The following is a 27571-nucleotide window of genomic DNA, read 5'->3' on the forward strand; positions in this document are numbered from 1 at the left end:
CGCGGTATTTTAGCGCTAAATAGCGCATGCGTTTTTTTTTCCTATACTTTGCATGGGATGCGCTTATGTGCGCATACACATGCGTTTGTACGCGTTTTACCGCGCATGCGTTTTTTTGCGGTATGCGCTCGGGCGCACAAAATGCAACCTGTTGCATTTTTTGAGCGTCCGGCTTGCCTCAAAAAAACGCATGCGCGCGCAATGCGGTTTTTTACAGCAAGACACCCATTATATGGTGAGCATATGTGCGCATTGGCATGCTTATGTATGCATTTTTTTGCACATGCGTTTTTTTTTTTACCATTAGTTTAGACAATGGAATTTAGGGGTTTGGGTTAGAGTTAGGGTTAGTTAAGGGGGTTTAGGGTTAGGGTTAGGGTCAGGGTTAGGGTTAGGATCAGGGTATGGTTTGGTTAAGGGTTAGGGTTAGGGTCAGGGTTAGGGTTAGGGTTAGGATCAGGGTATGGTTTGGTTAAGGGTTAGGGTTAGGGTCAGGGTTAGGGTTAGGGTTAGGGTCAGGGTTAGGGTCAGGGTTAGGGTTAGGGTTAGGGTTAGGATCAGGGTATGGTTTGGTTAAGGGTTAGGGTTAGGGTCAGGGTTAGGGTTAGGGTTAGGATCAGGGTATGGTTTGGTTAAGGGTTAGGGTTAGGGTTAGGGTCAGGGTTAGGGTTAGGGTCAGGGTTAGGGTTAGGGTTAGGGTCAGGGTTAGGGTTAGGATCAGGGTATGGTTTGGTTAAGGGTTAGGGTTAGGGTCAGGGTTAGGGTTAGGGTTAGGGTTAGGGTCAGGGTTAGGGTTAGGGTCAGGGTTAGGTTTAGGGTCAGGGTTAGGGTTAGTTAGGGTTTAGGGTTTGGGTTAGGGTTAAGTATGGTTTGGTTAAGGGTTAGGGTCAGGGTTAGGGTTAGGGTTAGGGTTAGGGTCAGGGTTAGGGTTAGTAAAGTCATGGTTTGGGTTAGTGTGAGGGGCCACCTAATGTTGGAAAAAACGCAAACGCGGTAAAAACGCACTAAAAACGCATACAAACGCATAAAAACGCTGCGTTTTTTTATGCATGCTCATAAAAATGCTTGAAAAAAACGCAGCAGTTGTATGCTTATGTATGCGTTTTTTCAATGCTTTTTTTGCGGGAAAAACGCGCTGCAAAAAAAAGCAAGTGTGAAACAGGCCTTAGACTTTTTTTTTAAAAAAATGCCTGCAATACAAATACCTGATTTAAACAATAACTCATTTTCTGACGATGGCTTCTCTTTAAGTCTAAGTCTATAGTGGTCAATATCAAGTCTTTATATTGTCTCTATTTGTCAGTAAGGTTCTACAACTATGATCACCGACAGGCCAAAATGTTTCTTCTCTTGGAAAGCTAAGTTTAATGCAGACACCAGACAGAAATCCTGATTATTGATGTGAGCTCAGTATGAATGAAGCATTCGTCAGGTCACCTGTTGCCGGCTCTGATAGCTGTGAACACAAGGTAATTGCCAATCCACATGAATTGTAGGTATTGTACTTGACTACCCAGGGAGATTTGTACCTGCTTATAAAAAAATCAGTAAACTACATCCTAATTATACCCTTCTTTTAAAGAATTTCCACAGATAGGTTTTTCTTTTCTTTTTCCCCAAAGGGATAAACTAATATAAATATACTTTGGGCAGAAGGAATATGTTAAGTAAGCCCTGAAGGAAATGAATCGCGAATATTCGGCGCTGCGATCCCATAACGCGTGATTAAATCAATGCCTTTTTATGCTGCTGTGAGACTTTGCTTCAGGTTATTTGGAACCTGATGCGTTCACGTCTGAGGCAAATCCACCTCGAGCCTTTAAAATATATTCGAAAACCCTGATCGGCGCAGCTGGAGCGGATCAGTCGTCTCATTTTTGGAACCTTGGAACAAAACCTTTACAAATTGTTCAACTCCAAACCAAATTATAAAGACATAGGTGTTCCGTGCGCTTAAAGGGATTGTCCACTAGTATAGGCCAGTTGTGGTCTTAAAATAACAATAAAAAAAACTGTCCCGATCCATGTTTGGATCTGTGCCAGAGTCTGGACTCTCTTATATAAACCTTTTTCCTTTCTGGCCCTCGGGGGTTAATATGGGCTTTTGCCCCCGGTGGCCGCGGGTGTTACTACATGTTTAGTTAGTCAGCAGGTGGTGACTACTCCCACTTCCCTTTATAAGGCCACCTGGTGCTGCAGCTCATTGTTGGTAATACTGGTCATTTGGAAACCAACCGTTCTGAAGAGACAAGCTATCTTGAGCAGTGGTGTTTGCAGCAGATCTGGAGCAGTGGTTATCCTGCTGGAAGCTGTGTTTGGGTGCCTTACTCTGCGGTCCAGTGCATGACTGCAGAGAAAGCTAAGTGTTGTTTGTTTTTCCCTGTCTGTTATTTTCCTTGGTGTTTTATTAGTACAGCGGTGCGACCAGTGTCTGCACTTGCCAGTTCCCTAGTAAGGGATAGGTGCAGGGTGTCATGGTTTAAACAGGGTTCTTGCCCTGCACTCACAGGGTTAAGTGTTCGTGGCCTCTTTCTGGATCAGGGAGGGGTATTTATACTCACTCCTTACCAGGGTTCTCTGTCAGCTATACTGCTGTTCTGGTGTGTCTGACCCCTGGTGTGCGTGTATCTGCGTTGCTTGTTTGCTTCCTGTGTATGACCCGGCCTGTTCCCTCACTCTGTACTCCGTCTCTCGCTTTGGTACTATTGTCTTTTCTGGTTCTGACATCCAGGCTTGGCTATCGTTACTCCGTTACAGTTTGTCCCTATTGTACCGTCTATTGCCCGTTCTGGTTTTCTGATAGAATCATAGAATCGTAGAGTTGGAAGGGACCTCCTGGGCCATCTGGTCCAACCCCCTGCTCAAAGCAGGATTCGCTAAATCATCCCAGTCAGATGTCTGTCCAGCCTCTGTTTGAAGACTTCCATTGAAGGAGAACTCACCACTTCTCGTGGCAGCCTGTTCCACTCATTGATCACTCTAACTGTCAAAAAGTTTTTTCTAATATCTAATCTGTGTCTCTTCCCATTCAGTTTCATCCCATTGCTTCTAGTCTTTCCTTGTGCAAATGAGAATAAAGTTGATCCTTCTACAATGTGACAGCCCTTTAGATATTTGTAGACAGCTATTAAGTCTCCTCTCAGTCTTCTCTTTTGCAAACTAAACATTCCCAAATCCTGCAACCTTTCCTCATAAGACAGGGTTTGCAGACCGGTCACCATTCTGGTCGCTCTTTTCTGAACTTGCTCCAGTTTGTTGATGTCTTTTTTAAAATGTGGTGCCCAAAACTGGACACAATATTCCAGATGAGGTCTGACCAAAGAGGAGTAGAGGGAAATAATGACTTCACGTGATCTAGACTGTATGCTTCTGTTAATACATCCTAGAATTGCATTTGCCTTTTTTGCTGCTGCATCACACTGTTGACTCATATTCAGTCTGTGATCTATTAGTATACCCAAGTCTTTTTCACATGTGCTGTCACTTAGCCCTATTCCTCCCATTCTATATATGCTTTTTTCATTTTTATTGCCCAGATGTAGTACTTTGCATTTCTCCCTGTTAAAAACCATTCTGTTAGTTGCTGCCCACTTCTCCAGTTTATTTAAATCTTTTTGAATCCTCTCTCTCTCTTCTCTAGTATTAGCTATCCCTCCTAGCTTTGTGTCATCAGCAAATTTAATCAGTTTACCCTCAATTCCTTCATCTAAATCGTTGATAAAGATGTTGAACAATACAGGGCCCAGGACAGAGCCCTGTGGTACCCCACTTGAGACATTCTTCCAACTGGATGTGCAGCCATTTACGACCACTCTTTGGGTCCGATCACTAAGCCAGTTATGAATCCACCTAACAGTTGCCTTGTCCATTCCATACTTAGTCATTTTTTCAATAAGGATTGTATGAGAGACTTTGTCAAATGCTTTGCTGAAGTCAAGATATACTATATCTACAGCATTTCCTTGATCCACCCAATCAGTGATACCGTCATAGAAGGAAATTAAGTTAGTCTGACATGACTTATTAGTTAGAAACCCATGCTGACTCTGTTTAATCACTTCATTCTTATCCAGGTATTGACATACATGTTGTTTAATAATTTGTTCAAAGATCTTTCCTGGTATAGAAGTCAGACTCACCGGCCTATAGTTGCCTGGGTCCACCTTCTTCCCCTTTTTGAAGATAGGAACAACATTTGCTCTTCTCCAGTCTTCTGGCACTTCTCCTGTTCTCCAAGAATTTTCAAAGATTATGGAGAGGGGTTCAAAAATTTCTTCTGCTATCTCCTTCAGTACTCTGGGGTGTAATTCATCTGGACCTGGAGACCTGAATTCATTTAGGTTAGCTAAGTGTTTCCTCACTATCTTTCTGTTTATAGATATCCTGGATTCTTCTATTCCCTTAATAGGACAGTGAATAACAGTTGATGTTGCATTTCCTTTCTGAGAGAAAACAGATGCAAAATAGGAATTTAAAAGTTCAGCCTTCTCAACATCCTGTCTTACCATTTCATCATTTTCATCCTGTAAAAATCCTATAGCATCTTTGACTTTTCTTTTACTTTTGACATATCCCCAAAATCCTTTATTATTGCTTTTGACATCTCTTGCAAGCCTCAGTTCATTTTCAGCTTTAGCTAATCTGATTTGTGCCCTGCAGGTTCTGCAGACAGCATTATATTCTTCTTTAGATATGCCTCCCTCTTTCCATTTTATAAACATTTTTTTCTTCCTTTTTAGCATGTGCTTAAGTTCTGTGTTCATCCATCCTGGTTTCCTTAAATGCTTCCTATTCTTCCCTCTTTTCGGAATTGTTAACAACTGTGCTTTGAGAATTTCATTTTTCAAGATTTCCCATCCTTCCTGGACATTTTTGTCTTTAAGGATATCCAGCCATTGGATCCCTCCAATTCTCTTTCTGAATCCCTTAAAATCTGCCTTTCTGAAATCTAACCTTGACGTCTGAGTCTTCACAGGTCTTCCACCTCTAGTTACCCAAAATTCTAAAATAGCATGGTCGCTACCTCCTAGGGTCCCAGCCACTTTTACCTCCTCAACCATTTCCTCCCTGTTTATAAGGATTAGATCCAAGGTAGCAGTTCCCCTTGTTTTCTCCCCTACCTTTTGGAAGATAAAGTTGTCAGCAAGAGAGGATAAGAATTTCCTTGACCTGTTAGTTTTGCCTGAGAGAGATTCCCAACAAATGTCTGGATAGTTGAAATCTCCCATGACAACTATGTCATATTTTTTGGAGAACTTGGCCATCTGATGCATAAAGAGTTCATCTATATCTTCGGCTTGCACAGGCGGCCTGTAGTAAATGCCTACAATGGTGTCCTTTCCATTGTTCTGTCCTTGTATTCTTACCCAAACAGTTTCCACAGAACTCCCAGTCTCTGAAGCTTCAATCTCTGTGCAGATATACGCGTTTCGAACATACAATGCGACACCCCATCCTCGTTTATCAAGTCTGTTTCTTGCAAATAAGTTGTATCCTTCTAGTCTTGTATTCCAATCATGTGTATTGTCCCACCAAGTTTCAGTGATTCCAATGACATCATATTTCTTTTCCTGTGTTAGTAGTTCCAATTCTCCTTGTTTGTTGCCCATGCTTTGTGCATTAGTATAGAAACATTTTAGTTTGTGATTGGTTTCTCTTTCTCCAATATTTTTATTAATTAGATTCTTTCGTCTTTGTTCTTCCTTTCCACTTCTAATAGCAGAGTTCTCAATAGCATTTGTCAGGTGTATGGCTTTTTCTGGTCTTTTGCTTCCCTTCCCATGTTGTTCTAGTTTAAAGCTCTCCTTACAAGTGTAGCAAGGCGACTTCCAAATACATGTTTTCCAGTCTTCGTAAGGTGCACCCCATCTCTAGCAAGTAGTCCATCGTATAAGTAGTTCACTCCGTGATCCAGAAATCCAAATCATTGCTGACGGCACCATCGACGTAGCCAGTTGTTCACCTGCAGAATCTTATTGCACCTCCTTGTTCCATGGCCATCCACTGGGAGGATGGAAGAGAAGACCACCTGCGCTCCCAGTTCTTTCACTTTCTTGCCTAAGTCTTCAAAGTCTCTGCAGATGGTTTCCAGGTCGTTTCTTGCGGTGTCATTTGTCCCCACATGTAGTAGCAGGAATGGGTAGTCATCTGTAGGTCTGAAGAGTCCTGATATCCTGTCAGACACATCTTTAATTTTTGCACCTGGAAGACAGCACATTTCTCTTGAAGTTATATCCGGTCTGCAGATAGCGGCCTCTGTTCCTCTCAGCAGGGAATCCCCCATGACCACCACTCTCCGTTTCTTCTTCACAACATTTTTCTTTCTCCATCCAGGAGGACTCTGAGGGCGTACAAGGTTGCTGTTTGTTGGCAAAGTCTTATCCTGATGTATTTCTTCATCGTTTTCCTGCGTGAGAGCCTGGTACTGGTTTCTGAGCAGTATGGGTGCTGACTGCCTCCTGATCCTCCTGCTTCTCTGGGTCACATGTCTCCATTCCTCTGTTTCTTCAGGTGCACTTCGAATTTCTTCTCTTTCTGTAACATGAAGAGATAATTCTGCTCTGTCCAAGAACTCTTCACCTTCCTTAATGATCTTCAACGTAGCTAACCTCTCTTCGAGATTTTGCAACTTTTCCTCCAACAGGGACATGTGAAGTTTGGCTTTTCCACTGGTAAATCTGTGAACATGTAGCAAGAAATGCAGCTCACCAAATGGCTCCTGGCCTCTTCCATCTTGAGATTTCTTAAAAACGATGAAAGATGAGCCAAAAAACCTATCGGCGCGCGGTTTTTCCGATTTCCTCTTTTCAGCTGCAACCGCCAAAACCCAGTGATCGTTGAGCTCGCGGAGACTCTTCACTTATCCCAGAAGGCACTGGGAATATGCAAATGATCTCCTCAAGACTCTTCCCCTGGTTTTTCCGATTTCCTCTTTTCAGCTGCAACCGCCAAAACCCAGTGATCGTTGAGCTCGCGGAGACTCTTCACTTATCCCAGAAGGCACTGGGAATATGCAAATGATCTCCTCAAGACTCTTCCCCTGACTATCCTTTCTGTCTAACCCTTTGGTACTGTATTGCTATCTTGTGCTTTGACCCTGGCTTCATCTGGCTTCTGTCTCTGTCTATGCCCCTTGGTAACATTGTCCTGTAGTTACCTTTCTAGGAGTTTCCCTGCAGCTCCTAGATCTGTGGAGCTTAGGCCATGCCCCCAGCAGTCATGTGCTTCAGGTCCTATACTCTGAAGCACGCATCGTCACCGCTGCTGCCCTGCTCCACAGGTATCTTTGAGCACTGTTTTTGTACTCCGGACACCCGCACTGGCTCAGTGAGCAAGTGCAGTGCGGGGCTCCTGACACAGGGCAAGTGAGGGACTGAGGTATCCTGGTCGGCAAAAGGTTGAAAGAACCTGTATAGGGAACGTGAGGAGAGTTAAGGGAACTTCCGTAGGAGAGTGCAGGAGGTGTCCACTTCCCCATTCCCTATTTGCAGGGCCCACCGTTGTAATTGTGTCCCTGGTGTCCCCTTGTTTGTCTTTGTTGGTTTTGTGACCAACCGATCGTCGGGTCGCTTCATGCAGGGCCAGTCGCCCCATGACAAAAACAATCTGCATCTAGTGTTGAGAAGGTCTTACGAAAGTCAAATTCGAGCAATTTGTTCAAATTTTGCCAGAAAATTCAAATTTATTTGAACAAATTGAATATTCCTTTTTATCCTATGGGGACTTTTAGAGGACTCAGCTGGTGCTGAGGACTAATGATTTCCGAGGACTAATAGAAGCAGAAAGTAGGCGGAGTGAGGATGCAAGAATTGGACATCAAGTGCGGTGCACAAGATAAGAGTCCAATAGCAGATGGGTGGCTGCCGTAGTTTGAGCCCTTAGGCTGGTTTCACACTTGCGTTTTTTGCGCTGTTATTTAGCGCAAAAAAAGCATGCTTTTTTCCCCTATCTTTTACATGGGTGCGCATAAGTACGCATACACATGCGTTTGTACGCGTTTGTATGCGCATGCGTTTTTTTGTAGTGTGCGCTCGGGTGCACCAAATGCATCCTGTTGCATTTTTTCTGCGTCCGACTTGCCCCAAAAAAACGCATGTGCACGCAATGCATTTTTTTTTACAGCAAAACACCCATTATAGTCTATGGGTGCGCATTGTAAAGCGCACGTATGCGCAAAAAAATGCACCAAAATCGGGAATAAAAGCACACAAACGCATGATGCGTTTTTTTCATGCATTTGTGTGTGCAAAAAACGCACCGCAAAAAAACGCAAGTGCCAAAGTAGCCTTAGCTCTGTATAACTCCACCTTCACCACTGATTGGTAGAAAGCTTCCAATAAGTGTTGGGGCAGATTTATACTGTAAAACTACAGCAAGCAGACCAGTAACTGACACATTGCTATAATCAGGGTCTCTACCCTTAAATCAAGTGACAGAGTCCCTGATTCTTGTGATGTGTCAGTTACTGGGCTACTTGCTGAAGTTTTGAGCTCTGAGATCTGGCTAACTCCACCCCCAACACTGATTGGCAAATGTATGTCTATGCACAGTTTACACAGAAATTGTCCAATCACTGGTGTGGGAGGGCTGATACAGAGCTTAGTATTCAGAAACTAGTAGATCTGCAACAGAGAAAATAGGGATTTTATAAAAAACGCAGCAAGCAGCCCAGTAAGTGATACATTGCTGGAATCAGGGTCTCTGTCCCTATATCTTTTTTTCTGTTAGGGCTGGTGGAATGCACCAAATTATAAATAATAGTAGGTGCGTTCGCAGCCCGGGGTCCACCGTGCAGAGGTGGTAACTGCTGCTAGGTAATGGCAGAAGAATAGAGCGGCGTGAAAACAGTCACACGTGGGTTATGTCACCCAGTGTGAACAGGGGCGAACTCTGCTGACTCACAGAGCCGCACAGCCGCTGAACGTAAATACCGGAGCCTGTTTAGCTCACAGAGCCTGGCCAAAAAGCGCACAGAAAGCGGCCACAGAACTCTACCCCAAGGACACGGGGTTAGAGTTCCTCTAGGCCCTCTGCGTGCATGGCGTTGCTGCTGCCAACGCCGCTATTGACACTGGCTACTGAGTGTGGAGCACGTGCACTGTGGCGTGCCGAGTCACTGATGGGGACTAATGCCTGACTCTGACTCTGCCCTACATACACCTAAGCCTGGGCGCTAGCAGGCTAGGCTGCACAACACATGCGTACCAAGGGTAGGGGTTTCATAATGAGTCATTCACCAGAGACATTCATACGTGCATACAACACTCACTCGTCATGGTCTAAAAATACAGAGTATCCTAGCGCATGGCCAAGCGGCCATGCGGACCTTTTATAGCCGAGAGTGTCCGGGACCTTCCTGGCTTCTCGGATGGGCCAATCCGAACAGGAGCAGGACCTGAGCATGTGACCTTCGATCTCCAATGGGAGATCACTCCACGGGCATGCTCAGTGGCCCGACATGAGGACTTGGTCCCCGGAGAATCTCGCTAGTGAGCAGCCTGCATTGTCATAGCTGTGCCAGAGGTGGCATGAGCAAGCAAACCCACGGAGTTGGCCTGGACAGAGCGCTGGGACCGACGAATCTGCTGAGCAGGCTCCACTGCGGCTGAAGAAGAATGGGAGACCGCTGGGTGCAAAGCTCTGGATTCCTGCTGTGCAGTGGCAGAAACCTAAGGCCAGTTTCACATTTGCGTTAAAGGCCGCAGAGTCAGCCTGCGCACGGCCGCCACTCCGATTCTGGACGCGTCATGCGTCCCCTATCTTTATCACTGAGAACGCAGGCCGTGCGCAGTATGTGTTTGACGGTGTGCCGAGCGCAACCAAATTGCAACAGGTTGCGTCTGGCGCTGGTCAGCGAACCGTCAAAAGGACGCAGGCGCCGCCAAAACGCATACTGCGCACGGCCTGCGTCCTCAGTGATAAAGATAGGGGACGCATGCAGCGTCATGCGCCCGTAGGCGGAGCTACCGGTGGAGGCGTGGCAGGGGCGGGGCTCAGCGGCGGCCGTGCGCAGGCCGACGCTGCGACCTTTAACGCAAATGTGAAACCGGCCTAACAGTTTCTATCAGATGGCGTAGAAAAATAACTTGGCAACAGATTCCCTTGAAAGGGAATCTGTCACCGGAAGTTGGCGGCCTGTGTTCGGTCCGATGGACGGTGTTTCTTTATTTCTCCACCCCATCCGTGGCCCCCGTCTGCGATCATTTCCAGAATTCTAGTAGTTCTACTCCATAGTTCGCATGTGCGCAAAGCAATCTTGCTTTGCCTAACTGCGGGCAAAGCCGAAAATCACTACTGCGAATGCGCCGGTACACTATGTCCCAGAAGTATTTTGCTGTGTTCTGGGACATAGTATACCGGCGCATGCGCAGTAATGATTTTCGGCTTTGTCCGCAGTCGGGCAAAGCATACTGTGCGTGCGCGAAGCAAGATTGCTTTGCGCAAGCGCAAACTATGGACTAGAACTACTAGAATTTCGGAAAAGATCGCGGGCGGGGTCCATGGATGGGCAGAGAAAAAAAGAAGAAACACCGCCCATCGGACCGGACACAGGCCATTTACATAGGCCGCCAACTTCCGGTGACAGATTCTCTTTAAGCACAACTTTTTTTAATCTTTTTGTGGATCTCTTGTAGAATGCAATATTTTTTTTCTTTCTGTTTATACGCATTTTCTTTAAATGTCCAGTAACTTATGCAGATGAAATGATGGCTTATTTAGTCCATTAGAATTTTTTTATTGTCTCTTGCAGTAAATTTTTTATTTAATTTTAATTTAACAAATGTGTTAAGGGTGTGATTATGGGTCACTTCCTAATATATGTGTTACAAATTATCTTCCGTTTGTTAGTGCCACTGTCACGCCGGCGCCACCTGGCAGGTCAGTACCAGCGCCGCCTGTCAGGTTGGGGCCGGCGTCACCTGTCTCGCCGGGTCCCGCTCTGCCTGCTCCCAGGGTCTCCTCCCGACTCCCCGCTCACCACTCCAGCCAGCGCGTGGCGCCCTCAGTCTCCCGTCCTGCAGCTCTACATGGGGCTTCCCCCTCCTCCTCTGCTCCTGTCCTGGACATGCGCCTTAGGCCACGGGCACGCGCTCTTCCCCTGACTTAACCCCTGCTGCACCAGCCCTGTGGAGCGATTAACAATCAAGCTCCAGCACAGGGTATATCAGGTGGCTCCTCCCTCATGGAGGCGCCTAATTATCGTGTGCCTTCCGTACGGTACTCTGGCCCCGTCCAGTCGCTCCTGACTCCGGTCGCTCCTGACTCCGGTCGCTCCTGACTCCAGTTGCTCCTGACCCTCTGCCTTGTTTGTCTCTTCCGCACCTGAACCGCCCCTCTTGGTATCAGCTGTCACGGTATTCGACTCCTTCGGGCCTGCTCCTAACGATCCCTGTATAGGGGTTGGCACCACCTGGCCAGCTCACCCCAGGGATCCCGGTACCGTGACCCAGAGGGTCCACTCTTGCTACTCCTTGCAGCCACCTTCCTCACATAGTGCACAGCTCTCCTGTTCCGCAAAAGGGTTATTGATGTGAACAGACCTGTCCATCATCCTCCTCCAATTGAAAAATGGCTTTATTAGAGGATGCTCATGGGCAGGTCTGGTCACATGTTGTCCAATCAGAGGCCGTTTGGATAATAGAAGAGGGACCAACAAGAGGGACAAGAAAGAGGAGAATATTTAAGATGTATATACTGTATTAGTAAATGTTCCAAATCTTGCCCCAACAAATTTGCTACAATTAAAGCACAATAGTCGACACCTTTAAGTCATACAAAAATTATTGTTCATCGCCACCATATTTTTGATTTTATCTATCATAAAAGGTTTGGCACTTACAAATACGCTTGCCATATGCCTTAACATTAGCATTGAATGTTATGTGACTTACTAGTAAAGTGTCTTCATAAGTTATGCATCTGAGATAGAAATTACCATATCATAATCTAATCTGCTACAAGGCTTTAGATGAACTCAGAATAACCTGCCGCCTGTGGGGTGTAACAGTTCGCCCATATGTGCTGCGATGGGTGGAAGTGCTGAGAAGGCTATGGTGTTTTCAGTTCTCAAAAAAGAAGTAAGTGAATATTGCACAGGGCCAAAATATTTATTACATAGAGCCAAATCTCCTAGAAAATCTATGACATGCACGGTAGGACCAGTAGTGATCACACAATAGTAGTGTCCATTGTGCTGATAGTTACCTGCATATACATATGTAAGCGCCTCACAATAAATTGACAGACAAGTTCAGACAGAAGAATATGGAGGCTACGCATAGGAAAGATCATATGATCGCTCTTTTCATTACCGCATCACAATTGCTTATATGATATCTGTTAGGCGTCAGATTCCTGAGACTGCACGACAGGAATCCAGAGCCATACATCCAGCGGTCTCCCATTCCTCTCTGACCTGCACAGCAATGTCGGCGATCCAGCCGCTCTGCTCGGACTCACTATCTGGCTCTAGATGTTGCTGCCACCTCTGGGCCAGCAATAGTAGCGCAGCCTACTTTGCAGGAGATCGCTCCAGAGTCTAAGTCCTCTCACCGTGCTACTGGGCATGCCTGCAGGATCTCTCAGTGCAGATCGGGAGTCACGTGCTCAGGTCCTGTGTCGGATCTGATTGGTCTTTCTCAGAGGACTGGAAGGTCCCGGAAGCGCTTGGCTATAAAAAGCCCGCATGGCGGCTCGGCCATGCGCTAGTGTAGACTTATCTGCTATGTATGTATGGTGACGGATGCATGTGTCTGGTGACTGACTCATTGGAAACTCCTACCCTCTGATTATACAAATGGTGACAGAGTGTTGTTTCAGTCAGTGCCAGGTTGTGGCAAGCTATGCGCCACTGTGCTCTCCACACCTTATGCTAGCGTCCGACAGTGTCCGGCTCTCTGGCGCTGTCGTTTAGCAGCCACAGTTTCCGCAGCGCTGCTGTCTGCAGCACCTATTGGCGTTCGCGGCTGCGACGCCACACGCCAGCGTGTCCTGTGGAGTTAACGGGTCCGGCGTCTACGCCTTATTTACTCTAGGGCGCCTCTGTGTACTTAACAGAGTCTGCCCTAAGCACCTCGGGTGACGTTAACCCGAGCACGGTACTTCGCCATCTACCTAGTCTGCCATTATCCAGCAGCGGTCCTTACATCTACCGCACGGTGGACCCCGGGCGGCGAACGCACCTTCTATCATTTATATTTGGTGCGTTCCGCCGTCCCTAACATTACACTGGCACCAGGGTCTGGCTGGTAATTGCAGACCTGCAGCAGCTGCAGCGCTACATTCGGCAGCTGGAGAGCAGGTTGGCGGCTATTGAGAGCTCCACCTCAGCCGCGAATGCTGCACTAGCGGCTGCTCAGACAGTCGCAGAGGCTGTCTCAAGTGTGCCCGCACTTATGCCCATGCTGACAATTTCTCGCCTCCCGCTTCCCGACAAATTTTCGGGTGACAGCGCCACCTGTAGGGGATTCGTGAGCCAGTGCTCTATTCAGCTCGAGTTACTGGCTGCACGGTTTCCTACGGAGCAGGCTAAAGTGGGGTTTATTGTCTCCCTTTTGTCTGGCAGGGCATTAGAATGGGCTACACCATTGTGGGAACGTGATGATCCCGTGGTTCAGGGTGCTGCTCAGTTCCTCGCGGCCCTGAAGCAGGTCTTTTTGGGACCACGGATCACGCACGATACCTCTCTCCAACCATTATCCCTAACACAAGGGTCACTCTCGGTCAGCCATTATGCCATCCGGTTCCGGACACTGGCTTCCGAGTTAGAGTGGCCGGACAAAGCATTAGTTCCGGTGTTTTGGAGAGGATTAGCAGAGCATGTAAAAGATGCTTTAGCAACCAGAGGGGTTCCCACGAGTCTGGAGGAAATAATTGCTGTCACCACCCGCATTGACCTCCGGTTTACGGAGCACGGGCTGGAACGTGTGCAATCCAGATGTAGGGTTAACTTGGCTTCCACCTTCACCGAGCCGCTGAGGTATCCCGCACAGGAGCTCTCATCCTCCGAACCTATCGAGGTGTCTCGCACCGGCTCTAAGCCACGACCGATGCGAAGCTCCGTGTGTTGTTACCAGTGCCGACAGTTTGGTCACCCGGCCAGCACGTGCCCTCAGCGGTCGAAAAAACGACCACGTCCAGTGGCCGTAGGTGGTGGTCAGTCCAATAGAGAACCCTTTTCACCCAAACCGGTATTCCGGGGCACTTTAGCTAGTGGGTCCTCCACCTGGGAGGCAGAGGTTACCGTGCATTTCGGGTCCGAGGGGAACTTTATGTCCTCGACCTTCGCCCAAAAACACGCTGTTCCACTGGTGTTACTGCCCCAACCTCTGACCATCAGGGTGGTTAATGGTGCATCTTTACCTTCTCAGGTGACCCACCAGACAGTCCCACTCGGGCTCTCATTCTCACCTTCTCATCGTGAGACTCTGTCCCTGCTCATTTTACCAGATGGCATCAACCAGGTGCTTCTCGGGATTCCCTGGCTCCGTTGCCACTCCCCTCATATTGATTGGGCCGCGGGGAGTATACTGGGTTGGAGCAAGGCTTGTGAGGGAAGATGCCTGAGGGGCAGTGTTCAGGTAGCTTCCACTGAGGTGCCCGTGGATCTCTCTGCGCTGCCTAAACCCTACCAACAGTACGCGGACATCTTCTTTAAAAAATCTGCGGAGACGCTCCTGCCACACCGTCCATACGATTGCCCAATAGATCTTCTGCCAGGCACAGAACCTCCGAGAGGCTGTGTGTATCCGCTATCAGCCTCCGTCTCAGGGAGTATGTCTCAATATATTCGGGGAGAACCTGGCTAGAGGTTTTATCAGAAAGTCGGTGTCGCCGGCTGGTGCAGGGTTCTTCTTCATACAGAAGAAGAGCGGAGAGTTGCGTCCCTGCATTGACTACAGAGGTCTCAACGCCATTACGGTCAAAAACAAATACCCTCTCCCGCTGATCTCTGAGTTATTTGACAGGTTGCGAGGGGCCCGGATCTTTACAAAATTAGATCTGCGAAGGACAACCTACAACCTGATCCGCATTCGCGAAGGAGACGAGTGGAAGACAGCCTTTAATACCAGGGATGGCCACTACGAATATTTGGTCATGCGCTTCGGCCTTTGTAATGCGCCCACTGTCTTCCAGGATTTCGTCAATGACGTCTTCCGCGACATGCTCTCCACCTCGGTGGTGGTCTATCTGGATGATATCCTCATCTTCTCGCCAGATTTGACCACCCGCCAGAGAGACGTCTGTAGGGTCTTCGACCGTCTGCGGGCGAACTCTCTTTTTTCCAAGCTGGAGAAGTGTCAGTTTGAGCAGGAATCCTTGCCGTTCCTGGGCTACATCATCTCGGCCCAGGGGTTGGCTATGTATCCGGCCAAACTGCAAGCGGTAATGGACTGGCAGGAACCCCATTCACTCAAAGCGGTGCAGCGCTTTTTGGGGTTCGTCAATTATTACCGTCAGTTTGTACCTCATTTTTCCACACTGGTAGCTCCTTTGGTTGCTCTCACGAAGAAAGGAGCTAACCCTAATGCTTGGCCTGAACAGGTCTCCAAGGCCTTCTCGTCAATAAAGTCTCACTTTGCTGGCGCTCCCATCTTGCATCAACCCGATGTGGATAAACCATTTATCTTGGAGGTAGATACGTCTTCCGTCGGTGCAGGAGCAGTCCTTTTCCAGAAGGATGCTCAAGGTCGGAAGCATCCTTGCTTCTTCTTCTCTAAGACCTTCTCACCAGCTGAGAAGAATTACTCCATCGGTGACAGGGAGCTGCTAGTAATGAAGTTGGCCTTTTCCGAGTGGAGACATCTCCTGGAGGGAGCTCGGTTTCCCTTCCAGGTGTATACGGACCATAAGAATTTAGTCTATTTACAAACGGCCCAGCGCTTGAACTCTCGTCAAGTTAGATGGTCGCTATTCTTTTCCCACTTCCGCTTCACCTTGCACTACCTCTCATGAGAGAAGAACGTCCGTGCGGATGCTCTCTCGCGCTCGGTGGTTTCAGCGGAGGAAGGACAGGCTGAGCCACGGCTAATTCTCCCGTTGGAGAGCTTTACGACCGTGGCTCCAGTTGCGCTTGAGTCAGTACCACCTGGCAAGACCTTGGTGCCTCCTCAGCTACAGCCTGAGGTTCTCGCCTGGGCACACACCTCCAGGGTGGGTAGTCACTTTGGCAATAAGCGGACCACAGAGCTTCAGGCAAGGTCATTTTGGTGGCCGCACATGACACTCGAGACATTAAGGAATACATACAGGCATGCGTCTCGTGTGCACGGAGCAGATCCTCCAGACAGAGGCCGGCTGGGTTATTGTATCCTCTGCCAGTGGTGGATAGGCCTTGGGAGATGGTTGGCATGGACTTCGTGGTTGGTCTGCCCAAGTCAGGTGGCAGTACAGTCATCTGGGTGGTCACCGACCATTTTTCTAAAATGGTGCATCTGGTGCCACTCGCACGGTTGCCTTCCACTCGTGGTCTTGCCACACTGCTCATAAAACATGTATTCCATCTACATGGCATGCCGGACAAAATTGTTAGTGATCGAGGTCCCCAGTTCGCATCTCGGTTTTGGAGGGAGCTCTACAGTCTACTCAGCATTGAGCTAAATTTGTCCTCCGCTTACCATCCCGAGACAAACGGCTTGGCTGAGAGATCCAAACAGACCTTGGTCACGTACCTGCGGCATTTTGTCTCTGCCAGGCAGGATGACTGGGCATCCTTGCTACCATGGGCTGAATTTGCCCTGAACACTGCAGTAGCTGATTCCACTGGACAGACGCCCTTTCTTCTAAACTACGGCCAACATCCACGCGTCCCTGTCCCGATGCCTGTGTCTCCGCTGACTCCAGGGTGGCAGACTGGGCACTGGAGGCTCGCGATATTTGGGATCGCACTCAGGATGCTATCCATGCCTCCAAAGAAAGGATGATGGCGTCCGCCGACACGCGTCGGCGACCCGCTCCAAGCTTCTCTCCCTGCGACATGGTGTGGCTCTCTACTCGAAACATCAAGCTGCGAGTTGAGTCCACCAAGTTCGCGCCGCGTTACATTGGACCTTTCAAGGTTCTCGAGTGGATTAGCTCGGTGGTCTACCGCCTGGCTCTTCCTCCACATCTTGCCATTTCGGACGTTTTCCATGTGTCCATCCTCAAACCAGTTCATATGGCCCGGTTTTCTGAGTCATCTGTCGTGTCATCAGACTTGTCGTCTGACGAGTTTGAGGTTAACGCCATTGTGGGGCGCAGGATTGTCCTTGGCAAAAGGTTTTATTTGGTGGATTGGAAGGGTCATGGGCCGGAGGCTCGAACCTGGGAACCGGTGGAGAACATCCATGCCCCGCTCCTGATTGCGGCCTTTGAGCGTAGTGAGGCTCAGAGGGGGGGCAAAGTTAGGCATCGGATTCCTGAGACTGCGCGACAGGAATCCAGAGCCATACATCCAGTGGTCTCCCATTCCTCTCTGACCTCTCTGGGACCTGCACAGCAATGTCGGTGATCCAGCCGCGCTGCTCGGACTCGCTATCTGGCTCTGGATGTTGCTGTAACCTCTGGGCCAGCAATGGTAGCTCAACCTGCTTTGCAGGAGATCGCTCCAGAGTCTAAGTCCTCTCACCGTGTTACTGGGCATGCCTGCAGGATGACCTCTCAGTGGAGATCGGGGGTCACGTGCTCAGGTCCTGTGTCGGATCTGATTGGTCCTTCTCAGAGGACTGGAAGGTCCTGGAAGCGCATGGCTATAAAAAGCCTGCCTGGCGGCTCGGCCATGCGCTAGTGTAGACTTATCTGCTATGTATGTATGGTGACGGATGCATGTGTCTGGTGACTGACTCATTGGAAACCCCTACCCTCTGATTATACGAATGGTGACAGAGTGTTGATTCAGTCAGTGCCAGGTTGTGGCAAGCTATGTGCCACTGTGCTCTCCGCACCTTATGCTAGCATCCGACAGTGTCCGGCTCTCCGGCGCTGTCGTTTAGCGGCTGCAGTTTCCACCGCGCTGCTGTCTGCAGCACCTATTGGCGTTCATGGCTGTGACGCCACACGCCGGCGTGTCCTGAGGAGTTAACAGGTCTGGCGTCTATGCCTTATTTACTCTAGGGTGCCTCTGTGTACTTAACAGAGTCTGCCCTAAGCACCTCGGGTGACGTTAACCCAAGCGCGGTACTTCGCCATCTACCTAGTCTGCCGTTATCCAGCAGTGGTCCTTACATCTACCGCACGGTGGACCCCGGGCGGCGAACGCACCTTCTATCATTTATATTTGGTGCGTTCCGCCATCCCTAACATTATCACTCTCTCGGAACTCATAAGCTGGCTCAAGCAGCGAGACACCGCCAGAGACTTCAGGTAGTGACATCCATGCCACTACTATGAACTGTTTCACTGTCGTAAAACATAGATGCATCTCAGTTCTAGGATACTGATGAGTTCGCTTTGCCATACCTCTCTGCCAGCTTTGCATTGGACTCTGTTACAAACTGAGCTCTGCTATAACTCCAAACCTCTTTGATTCAACTTTGCTTCACCAGTTCCTCAGTGTTGTGTTAACTTTGCTACTTCATTCTGTATTCAGTGGTTCATCATCGCGGAGTCTTCTCTGCTCCCTTGTGTATTACAATTCTTGCATGCCCGTTGTCGTAGTTTGATGTTAGCTTCTTTGAGTCCCATTGCTCCATTTTGCTTTCCCCATTGCCATTAATTCTGGCCTTTTATAGACGTATATTTTCATCCTGGTCATCTGCTGAGGTTCCCCTAAACCCAGAATTTAGGTGCTCCACCACAATTATAACCAGGATCTGCTCGGAAGTTTCGCCTCCTTTCCCCAAGCTTAACCCTAGCTATGCCTCTGGCTGGGTCCTATGGATTTCATAGAATTCAACTTGAATTTGATTTGCATCAAATCGATTTGCTCATCTCTAGTTGTTCTCCTTCTACAACATCTCCCGTAGCTCCATTAGATGTCCTTGCTCTACTAAGGCCATCTGTTCGACGCTACTCATCCGTACCAAGAATCCAACTAACTGGGTGAGACATCAATTCTATTTTCTAATTAAGAATAGTGATGAGCGAGTATACTCGTTGCTTGGGTTTTCCCGGGCATGCTCGGGTGATCTCTGAGTATTTTGGCATGCTCGGAGGATTAGATTTCGTTTCCTCAGCTGCTGGACATTCTGAATATATGTGGGAATTCCCGAACAAACAGGCAATCCCCACATGTATTCAGGCTGTCTAGCAGCCACAAATCATGCAGCTGCGTCGACAAACACTAATTCTCCGAGCACACCAAAATAGTCGGAGTCCACCTGAGCATGCTCGGGAAAACCCGAGCAACGAGTATACTCGCTTATCACGAATTAATTCAATTTTAATTTTTTTTTTTTGTGCCAATAAATTCCCAGTATTTTATGATTACAGGAAAGCCAAAGTTTCTATATATTTTCTCATTTTTGTATTTCGGCACATTTACCTCCAAACCGGCTGCTGACGAATCTCTACCGTTATGAGCAGATGCACAAATCTCAGACACCATTATTTATAAAGGCTTAGAATACTGATTTTCCAGCGCTCTCCAGAGAGCGATCTTAGAGGGAGTTGCTGTAGATTTATACCCATCCAAATGCCCCTTCTACATGTCTTAATTGGCGACGATTGACAATAGTAAATGTGATTATTATAATCAGTAACAACTTATTGGTTAACAGAAAAACCTGTGCAATTTTAAGTGATCTTATGGGAATCGTTCCTGGAAATGGCAACATTTAGAGCATGCTGGTAATATGGAAGCTAATGAAGTTTCAGTCCATTAGGGGAAAACAAATTAACAAATAATGCTAATACAAAATATGTGATTTACAAAAAAGGCACAAGCGGCTCAATACATTCAGCTGACAAAACAATTCTGATAATTAAGGGCAGATACAACTAGTTTTTGATTGCTACAATTTAATGTCTGCCCCAAGACTGCTGTGCACTAAAATCACCATGTTATACTAATTAGTTTCCCTTATAATACATTTAAAAACTTTATAGTGCTTTAAAACAATTCTGTAGATACAAAGCATTTGCTTAGGAATCATAGGACTTATTAAAATAAGCATAAAATAAGCATTAAAACCATAAAGCTATATTAATACTGATGATGAAAAATAATGGAAATTAATTATCATAAATATTGATGGACCATATACATAGACAAGGACATAATGAATATATATATATATATATATATATACAGTGGGTATGGAAAGTACTCAAACCCCTTTAAATTTTTCACTCTTTGTTTCATTGCAGCCATTTGGTAAATTCACAAAAGTTCATTTTTTTCTCATTAATGTACACTCTGCACCCCATCTTGACTGGGAAAAAAAACAGAAATGTAGAAATTTTTCCAAATTTATTAAAGGAAAAAATGAAATTGTTAAATCATCTCACAAGACTTGATCCAGCTATTGAGGCTTTTTGGGGCTAAAATGTACTTTCAATCTTGTCTTTATGACACAGATTGAAGCTATGAGCTTAAAAATTTTAGCACTTGCAGATCTTTTGTGACACCTGCCACTTCCTTGACTTACATAACCATATGGCTTGTTTGTCTTGGTGTTGCTATTTTAATGCTGAGGAGTGTGTGTAGGTGGATGGATGGATGGATGGATGGATGGATGGTTGGATAGATGGATGGTTGGATAGATGGATGGTTGGATAGATAGATGAATAGATGGTTGGATAGTTAGATGAATGGATGGATGGAGGAATAAATGGATGGTTGGTTGGTTGGTTCGATGGATGGTTGGACCAATGGATGGTTGGATTGATGGATGATTGGATTGATGTATGGTTGGATGGTTAGATAGATGAATGGATGGTTGGATGTTGGATAGATGGATGGATGAATGAAGGAATAAATGGATGGTTGGATCGATGGATGTTGGATCAATGGATGGTTGGATCGATGGATGATTGGATCGATGGATGATTGGATCGATGGATGATTGGATCGATGGATGATTGGATCGATGGATGGATAGATGGATGGATTGGATCGATGGATGGATGGATAGATGGATGGATTGATGAAGGAATAAGTGGATGATTGGATAGATGGATGTTGGATCGATGGATGGTTGGATCGATGGATGGTTGGATAGTTAGATGGATGGATGGAGGAATAAATGGATGGTTGGTTGGTTGGATCGGTGGATGGTTGGACCAATGGATGGTTGGATTGATGGATGATTGGATTGATGTATGGTTGGATGGTTAGATGGATGGATGGTTGGATGTTGGATAGATGGATGGATGGATGAAGGAATAAATGGATGGTTGGATCGATGGATGATTGGATCGATGCATGGTTAGATAGATGGATGGTTGGATAGATGGATTGATGAAGGAATAAGTGGATGGTTGGATTGATGGATGTTGGATCAATGGATGGTTGGATTGATGGATGTTGGATCAATGGATGGTTGGATCGATGGATGATTGGATCGATGGATGGTTGGATAGGTATCACCATGTCTCAAGGATCTAACTAGGAAAAAATATCTCCTTTGGAACTATTTTCCATAAGTATAATTATATCACATTATTGGTTGGCACTCCAGCCATGTGAGGTTTTAAGGAGCCTTTTTAGCAAAAATGATTCAATATGTTCAAAGCATTTATTTACAGAACAGAAAATATTGAAGACCTTAAGAACAAACTGAAGCTACAGTACATCTGAGCAAGTTTCTGAGATTAGAAAAAAATGATCAATTTTCTTTCATCTAGAAACAGCGCCACTCATAGGTGTAGGCTGTACGCAGTATTGCAGCTCACTTAAAAGGGATGGAGGAGTACTCTTTGTATTTTGCTTTGTTCTCATTAAAATGTTAGATTGAAAAACCTGCTAAGCAGATTCCTGAGCACTGACAACATTGTATGAGTCAGAGATACATATTTTCAATAAATAGATTGGTCTCTGAGATGAGTAAATGCAATTACTGAGGTGGGTGTAACAACATTATTCTGTAGCGCATATGATATTACAAATAACAAACTCCAGAAATTCTGTCCTTGCTTGGGAGGAATTCTGATTTGATGCTGACTCACACATTGAATGAATTAAGAGATTATTTTTTACCGTTGGTCTCAGTACTACTCTGTATTACATAAGTGTCTTATACTCTACTGTCAAACTCGGAAGTAGCTACTGTCACCTTGTCACTACAATAGAAACTTTAAAAAACTATAAAACAAGTTCCATATTTCAAGGGGAAACACGGACATTCTCATATTTGAAGACTACAGTAGTGATATGGCCCAAGGAGAAGAAATTACAATTGGCTTCATGTAAAAAAAAACAAAAACAAATTTGTTGTGGAATCTATTCTTTAGGTGAAACTGCAAATTAGATGTTACACAAAATGACAATTACCTTCCCTAGGTGGTTTTCAAAGAGGTTGTCCACTAGTTTAACATTGATCATGATCACCTATCCTCAGGATAGGTGGTCATCAATGTCTTATCGGTGAGGTTGCGACACCAGGCATTCCCGGAACTTCTCAGTTACAAAGCTGCACAGTTCCGACAAGTCTATAGTGGTCGTGGCCGAGTACTGCACACCTGCCCACTACTCAAATCAATAGGGAGGGAATCGTCAGTATTTGGCCGTGGCCACTATTCCGTAAACAGAACTAAGCAGTTCTGGAAACCGTTGACTCTGGGAACAACTGATCAGTGATGATGTTGGCTGTCACACACCCACCAATCAGATTTTGATGACCTATCCTAATAATAGGTCATCAATGTTAAAGGGAACCTGTCAACAGGTATGCCTCATATAAGATATGGCCACCACCTTTCAGCCCACATATACAGCATTCTGCTATATATATGCTTCTGATTCACCATACAACAAAAGATCACCTTTTATTATATTCACCTGGGGGTCTGTTGAGTCCGAGGAGTGTCGCTGGTCTTGGTCCAGCGCCAGGCCCGGATTGGTAATATGCCCAACCAGGCATTTTCCAGCTGGGCCGCTGTCATGTGGGCTGCCGCCCGCTCATCTGGCCGCTTGCCAGCTGATGCGGCCACTGGCCTGGCTGTTGTTCCTGCCGCCAGCTCTCTGCGCGCACTGCAGGGAGATAAGCGGCCATGCAGCCCATCCTCGCCCTAGCTTGAGACCCACCCCAGCCACTCACAGCGTCACTTGCCTGCTCTCTTCTCTGTACACAGGGACCTGTGATGAGGTCACAGGAGGGGAGGAGTCAGGGGTCACATGATCAGGAGCCTTTGTCCGGACCCCTGATCATGTGACCCCCCTGAGTCCGCCCCTCCTGTGACCTCATCACAGGTCCTGTGCGCACAGCCCTGCCTCTTGGTGTCTGCCGGACTCTGCTGTGCTGGTTGTCATGGTGATGGATGAGGTAAGTATGTGTGGGGTCAGGAGGGGTTTACAGGGTAGATGTAGCAGAGCTGTGTGTGCATGAGGTGTGCGGAGCGGAGCCGCGTGTGTACGAGGTGTACGGATCGGAGCCGTGTGTGTACGAGGTGTACGGAGTGGAGCCGCGTGTGTACGAGGTGAACGGAGCGGAGCCGTGTGTGTACGGGGTATACGGACCGGAGCAGTGTGTGTACGGGATATGCGGAGCCGCGCGTGTACGAGGTGTACGGAGCGGAGCATGTACGAGGTGTACGGACCGGAGCCGTGTGTGTACGGGGTATACGGAGCGGAGCCATATGTGTACAGGATGTACGGAGCGGAGCTAAGTGTGTACGAAGCATACAAAGCGAGCTTTTCCCACGGACACAGGAGTACACGGCGGAGACCCGAAGAGCATTTTAAAACTCACACATGACGTTCCACCGGAAGTGATATGCTGGAAGCTGACCGGAAATGAGATAATTTCATGAGGAGATTGTGACGGAACTAGGAATGCTTCAGTTCCATCACCATGTCCTCCTCCGACAGCGCAGACAGCAGGATCGTCTTGGAATCGGGGATGCCGGCCATGTGAGCGGATCATGATATGTCCTGCATCGGGAGGCTCAGGTGGGCACTAGAATGGGAGCCGGGCTGCTATAGTATCTTTATAGAATCTTTCTTTATTTCTTTCTCTCTTTTTCTTTCTTTCTCTGTTCTTTCTTTCTCATTCTCTGTTCTGTCTTTCCCTCATTTTCTTTCTCTCTCTCTGTGCTTTCTTTTTCTCTCTCTAATCTTTCTTTTTTCTTTCCCCTCTTTCTTTTTCTTTCCCCAAAATAAATAGTAAATAAATAGTAATATTTTATGTAAATAACATAGAGTACTTAGTTAACATTATTTTGATCAAAAAAGTGTAAAAGCCATCCAACCGCGACAAGGTGACCCAACCGCGACAAGGTGACCCAACCGGGAAGGTCCTATCTCTAATTTTAAACCTCCCTATGTGTCAGCCAATCTCAAAATATATGGGGCAAAGCTTCTATTTTGGGATGGCTTTTACACTGTTTTGATCAAAATAGTGTTAACTAAGTACCCTGTTATTTACTTGTAATTTTACTGTTTATTTATCTACTTACCATGTCACGTAGTTATTTGTGGCACTTTGGTAAGTGGTGTAGCAGAACCTACTGATGTAGTAAAATTGGGTTTGCCAGGAGGCTCTCTGGGTAGATTAACAGCAAAGCTAAAGAATGTAATAGAGCTGGGTATGTCAGAAAGTTCAATGTAGAGTTAATCAGCAGAGCTGAGCAATATAGCAGAGCCAAGTGATGCAGCAGTGCTTTGTCATGTGGCTTAATGGGACCAGCAAAGTATTATAGATGAGTAACTGAGAAGACACTCTGGTGATGTAGCAGAGGTTAGTGATTTAACAGAGTATGATCTGTCAGATCACTTACTATAGAGTCCAATTTTGTATTGATTAGTTGGGTATGTTAGGTGACACAAAGTAAAGCTGGAAAGTAGTAGAAGTCATCAGTAGCAAAGATCCTAACCACCTTAATACTCAGGCAGTCTAAGGTCGCCTGTAAAACTAAAAGGTGAAATCAACTGAGGTGTGTTCCAGGATGCCATTGCAACCAGACTCACAGAATAACCAGTACTGGATGCAAGAGAGGTAAGCAACACTCTTTAAGATGCAGTAGATATCAAATTTTGCAATTTTTTTTTTCTCACTGTAGAGCCAATGATTAATTCCGAGATTTGATTTAATGCATTAAAATTGAAAAACAATATGGTTTTATACTATTACATTAAATCGTGTAATGTTCATCTAGAGCAAAGTACAAAGGAAATAACACACAATGCAGATACTTTACAACAATTAAAATATATTGTCCTGAAGAGCCGACGGATTTTTTCAAAGGCTTAAATAAACTAATCCACTGCGAATAGAATATGATTATATCTTACAGACAGAAGGTCAGGAAGAGAAAATGAGATTATACTGTATGTCTAAGATGAGGCTATGGAAAGAAATACTAGAACCTTTAACACTACATCGTGATGACTAACACAATCTATTAAAACCTGACATTGTTGGGTTTCATATAAAACTCAATTAAATATTGCATTCTTCACTAATAAGATTAAGCATCAATTATTTTAGGATTAGCCTCTGGTCTATTAATTTGTGTGTTTTGCTAGAGCATGTCCGAGCTACTTGATATTAATCTAGGAGACATTTAGTAAGGTCGGTAATAGAAGATGTTAGGTGCAATTCTTTATGTTACCACCAGTATGCAATGTAATTTCATGGCTATCTGATAAGGGATGTATTGACTTGTGCAACCATTGTTTTGAAGCTTCAATAGAAAAAATAGTTTAATCCGATTTGCTGGAATGAGTTTGAAGATTCAGCTTGGTCCAAACCATATCTGTACCCCAAATAAATCTAATGTTGTCACAGGTGTGTCATGCTACAGACAGTCGCTCTGCATCTGGCTGCAGAAGGTCTCTGCACTTAGCCTTGCAGATGCCTTCTTAATCCTTCTTACTTTTGGACCCAGTGGCAACCTCCCTCCGGCTCTAATTGGCACACCTGGACCTGGGTGTTTATAGACTCCCAGTCTGCTTCAGGGAGTCACTGGTGATATTCACATTTTCCCTTGTGAAGGCTCTTAGCTATAACAGTCAGCTTACTTCCACTCTGCTGCTGTTGGAGGACGTTTGACGTTACCTTTTTGAGTCTGTTCAAGATAAGTTGTTTCCCCCTTGTTTGTCTCCCTTCTTCTCTTTAGTGTACAGTGGGGACTGACCAGTGCTCAACCCCCTTCCCTATTCAGGGCCTATCTCTAGAATATACAGGGCTAAGGTTCCTGCTTGGTGATTGGTGTGGAACCAATATAGGGACAGTAGGCAAGGCAGGGTGCTTTTAGATCTGCCTAGAGGTCTCCACTTCCCCTTTCCCTAGTGTTTGGGCTTATTTCCCCTCTTCCTCTCATGTTGCACTTATTCTTCCCACACTGAGCATGAAAATATGCTGTGAGGTTTCTCCAATCTACAAAGTATAACAGATGGAGGGTCGAGAAGGGGATTAAAATAATAATAACATTATTTTATATTCATCTCTTCTCCCTTTGTGTCAGGCTCAACTTGTGAAGTGGACCCACTAAGCCTCAGGTCCAGGTGGGTACACAGATCCTGGGAGTTGTTGCGGCAAGCATAAAAAGGCACATGGTGATGCAAGGACATGGCACATTCAGGAATCGTGGGAGGATCAGGATGGATAGAGTGGAAGTCAGCAGGTGTTAAAGCACGTTAAGTAAGATGTGCACAGAATCTGGACTTCACCAAATTAAAGTCTGTTTTCTTAGATCCTAAGACACAGGTGTGTGTCCTACTGGGACTTAAGTAGGATCATGGAGATTGTGTCACCGAGTCACTCAGGGCAACCTGCAAAACCCAGTGTGGAGCACAACAGTGGGAAGAGGACAGAGGTGAAGCAAGCAGAGTCTGGGAAAACCGGAACAGGTGTGTAACAGTCTGTAGCTCTTACAAGAGGCAAAAATATGCCCAGAAAGTGATACTATGATCAATTCATCCCGGAATGTGTGTCGATAATTTCTTAGGGATTCCTTGTTATGTCATCAAAAGTGGGCACCTCCTAGAATGCTTTATATATGTACCCAATGCGCACTGCATTACAAAAACAGAGCTTTTATTTATACTCACTTATGGCATGGTCCGGTCTGATTGGTGTCTCTCATCTTGATCCAGCATTTGTACTCTACTTTCGATCACCGCCCTCCTTCTTGCTTGGTGTGGATGACGCGCTCTGTCATCCACAAATTGTCTTTCATCACACTCTTATGCAAGGGTACAGATCAAAGTATTGTGATGCTCATGTGCCAGCGTTCTTGGGCCTTTCCCTGCGCTTGCACATAACAGTCCTTTGTGCTGCCTTCAGCAGGGCATGCAGGAGTGCAGTGGAGGACACTGTGTGGATGACACAGGATGCACCATCTACAGTACATGAAGCAAGAAGAACAACCTCAATCGCAGAAAAGGGGAGGCGCCGAATCAAGACCAGTGACGTGACGCCCATCGAACCGGACCGTGCCGTAAGTGGGTATAATGAAAGGTCTTTTTTTCTGTTCTGTAGAGCGCATTGGGGAC

The 27571-nt window shown here is 46.3% G+C and overlaps 1 long non-coding RNA gene across 1 annotated transcript in view; it reads right to left on the reverse strand.

Annotated features, from left to right (window-relative positions):
• Positions 1-27571, reverse strand: part of LOC141095441 (uncharacterized) — a 235257-nt gene that overhangs the window by 99148 nt on the left and 108538 nt on the right. The window lies entirely within an intron of this gene.

This window comes from Dendrobates tinctorius, unplaced genomic scaffold (genome assembly GCF_039654945.1).
Source record: "Dendrobates tinctorius isolate UK_male_01 unplaced genomic scaffold, ASM3965494v1 ptg000009l, whole genome shotgun sequence".
In the NCBI taxonomy this organism is placed as follows: domain Eukaryota; kingdom Metazoa; phylum Chordata; class Amphibia; order Anura; family Dendrobatidae; genus Dendrobates; species Dendrobates tinctorius.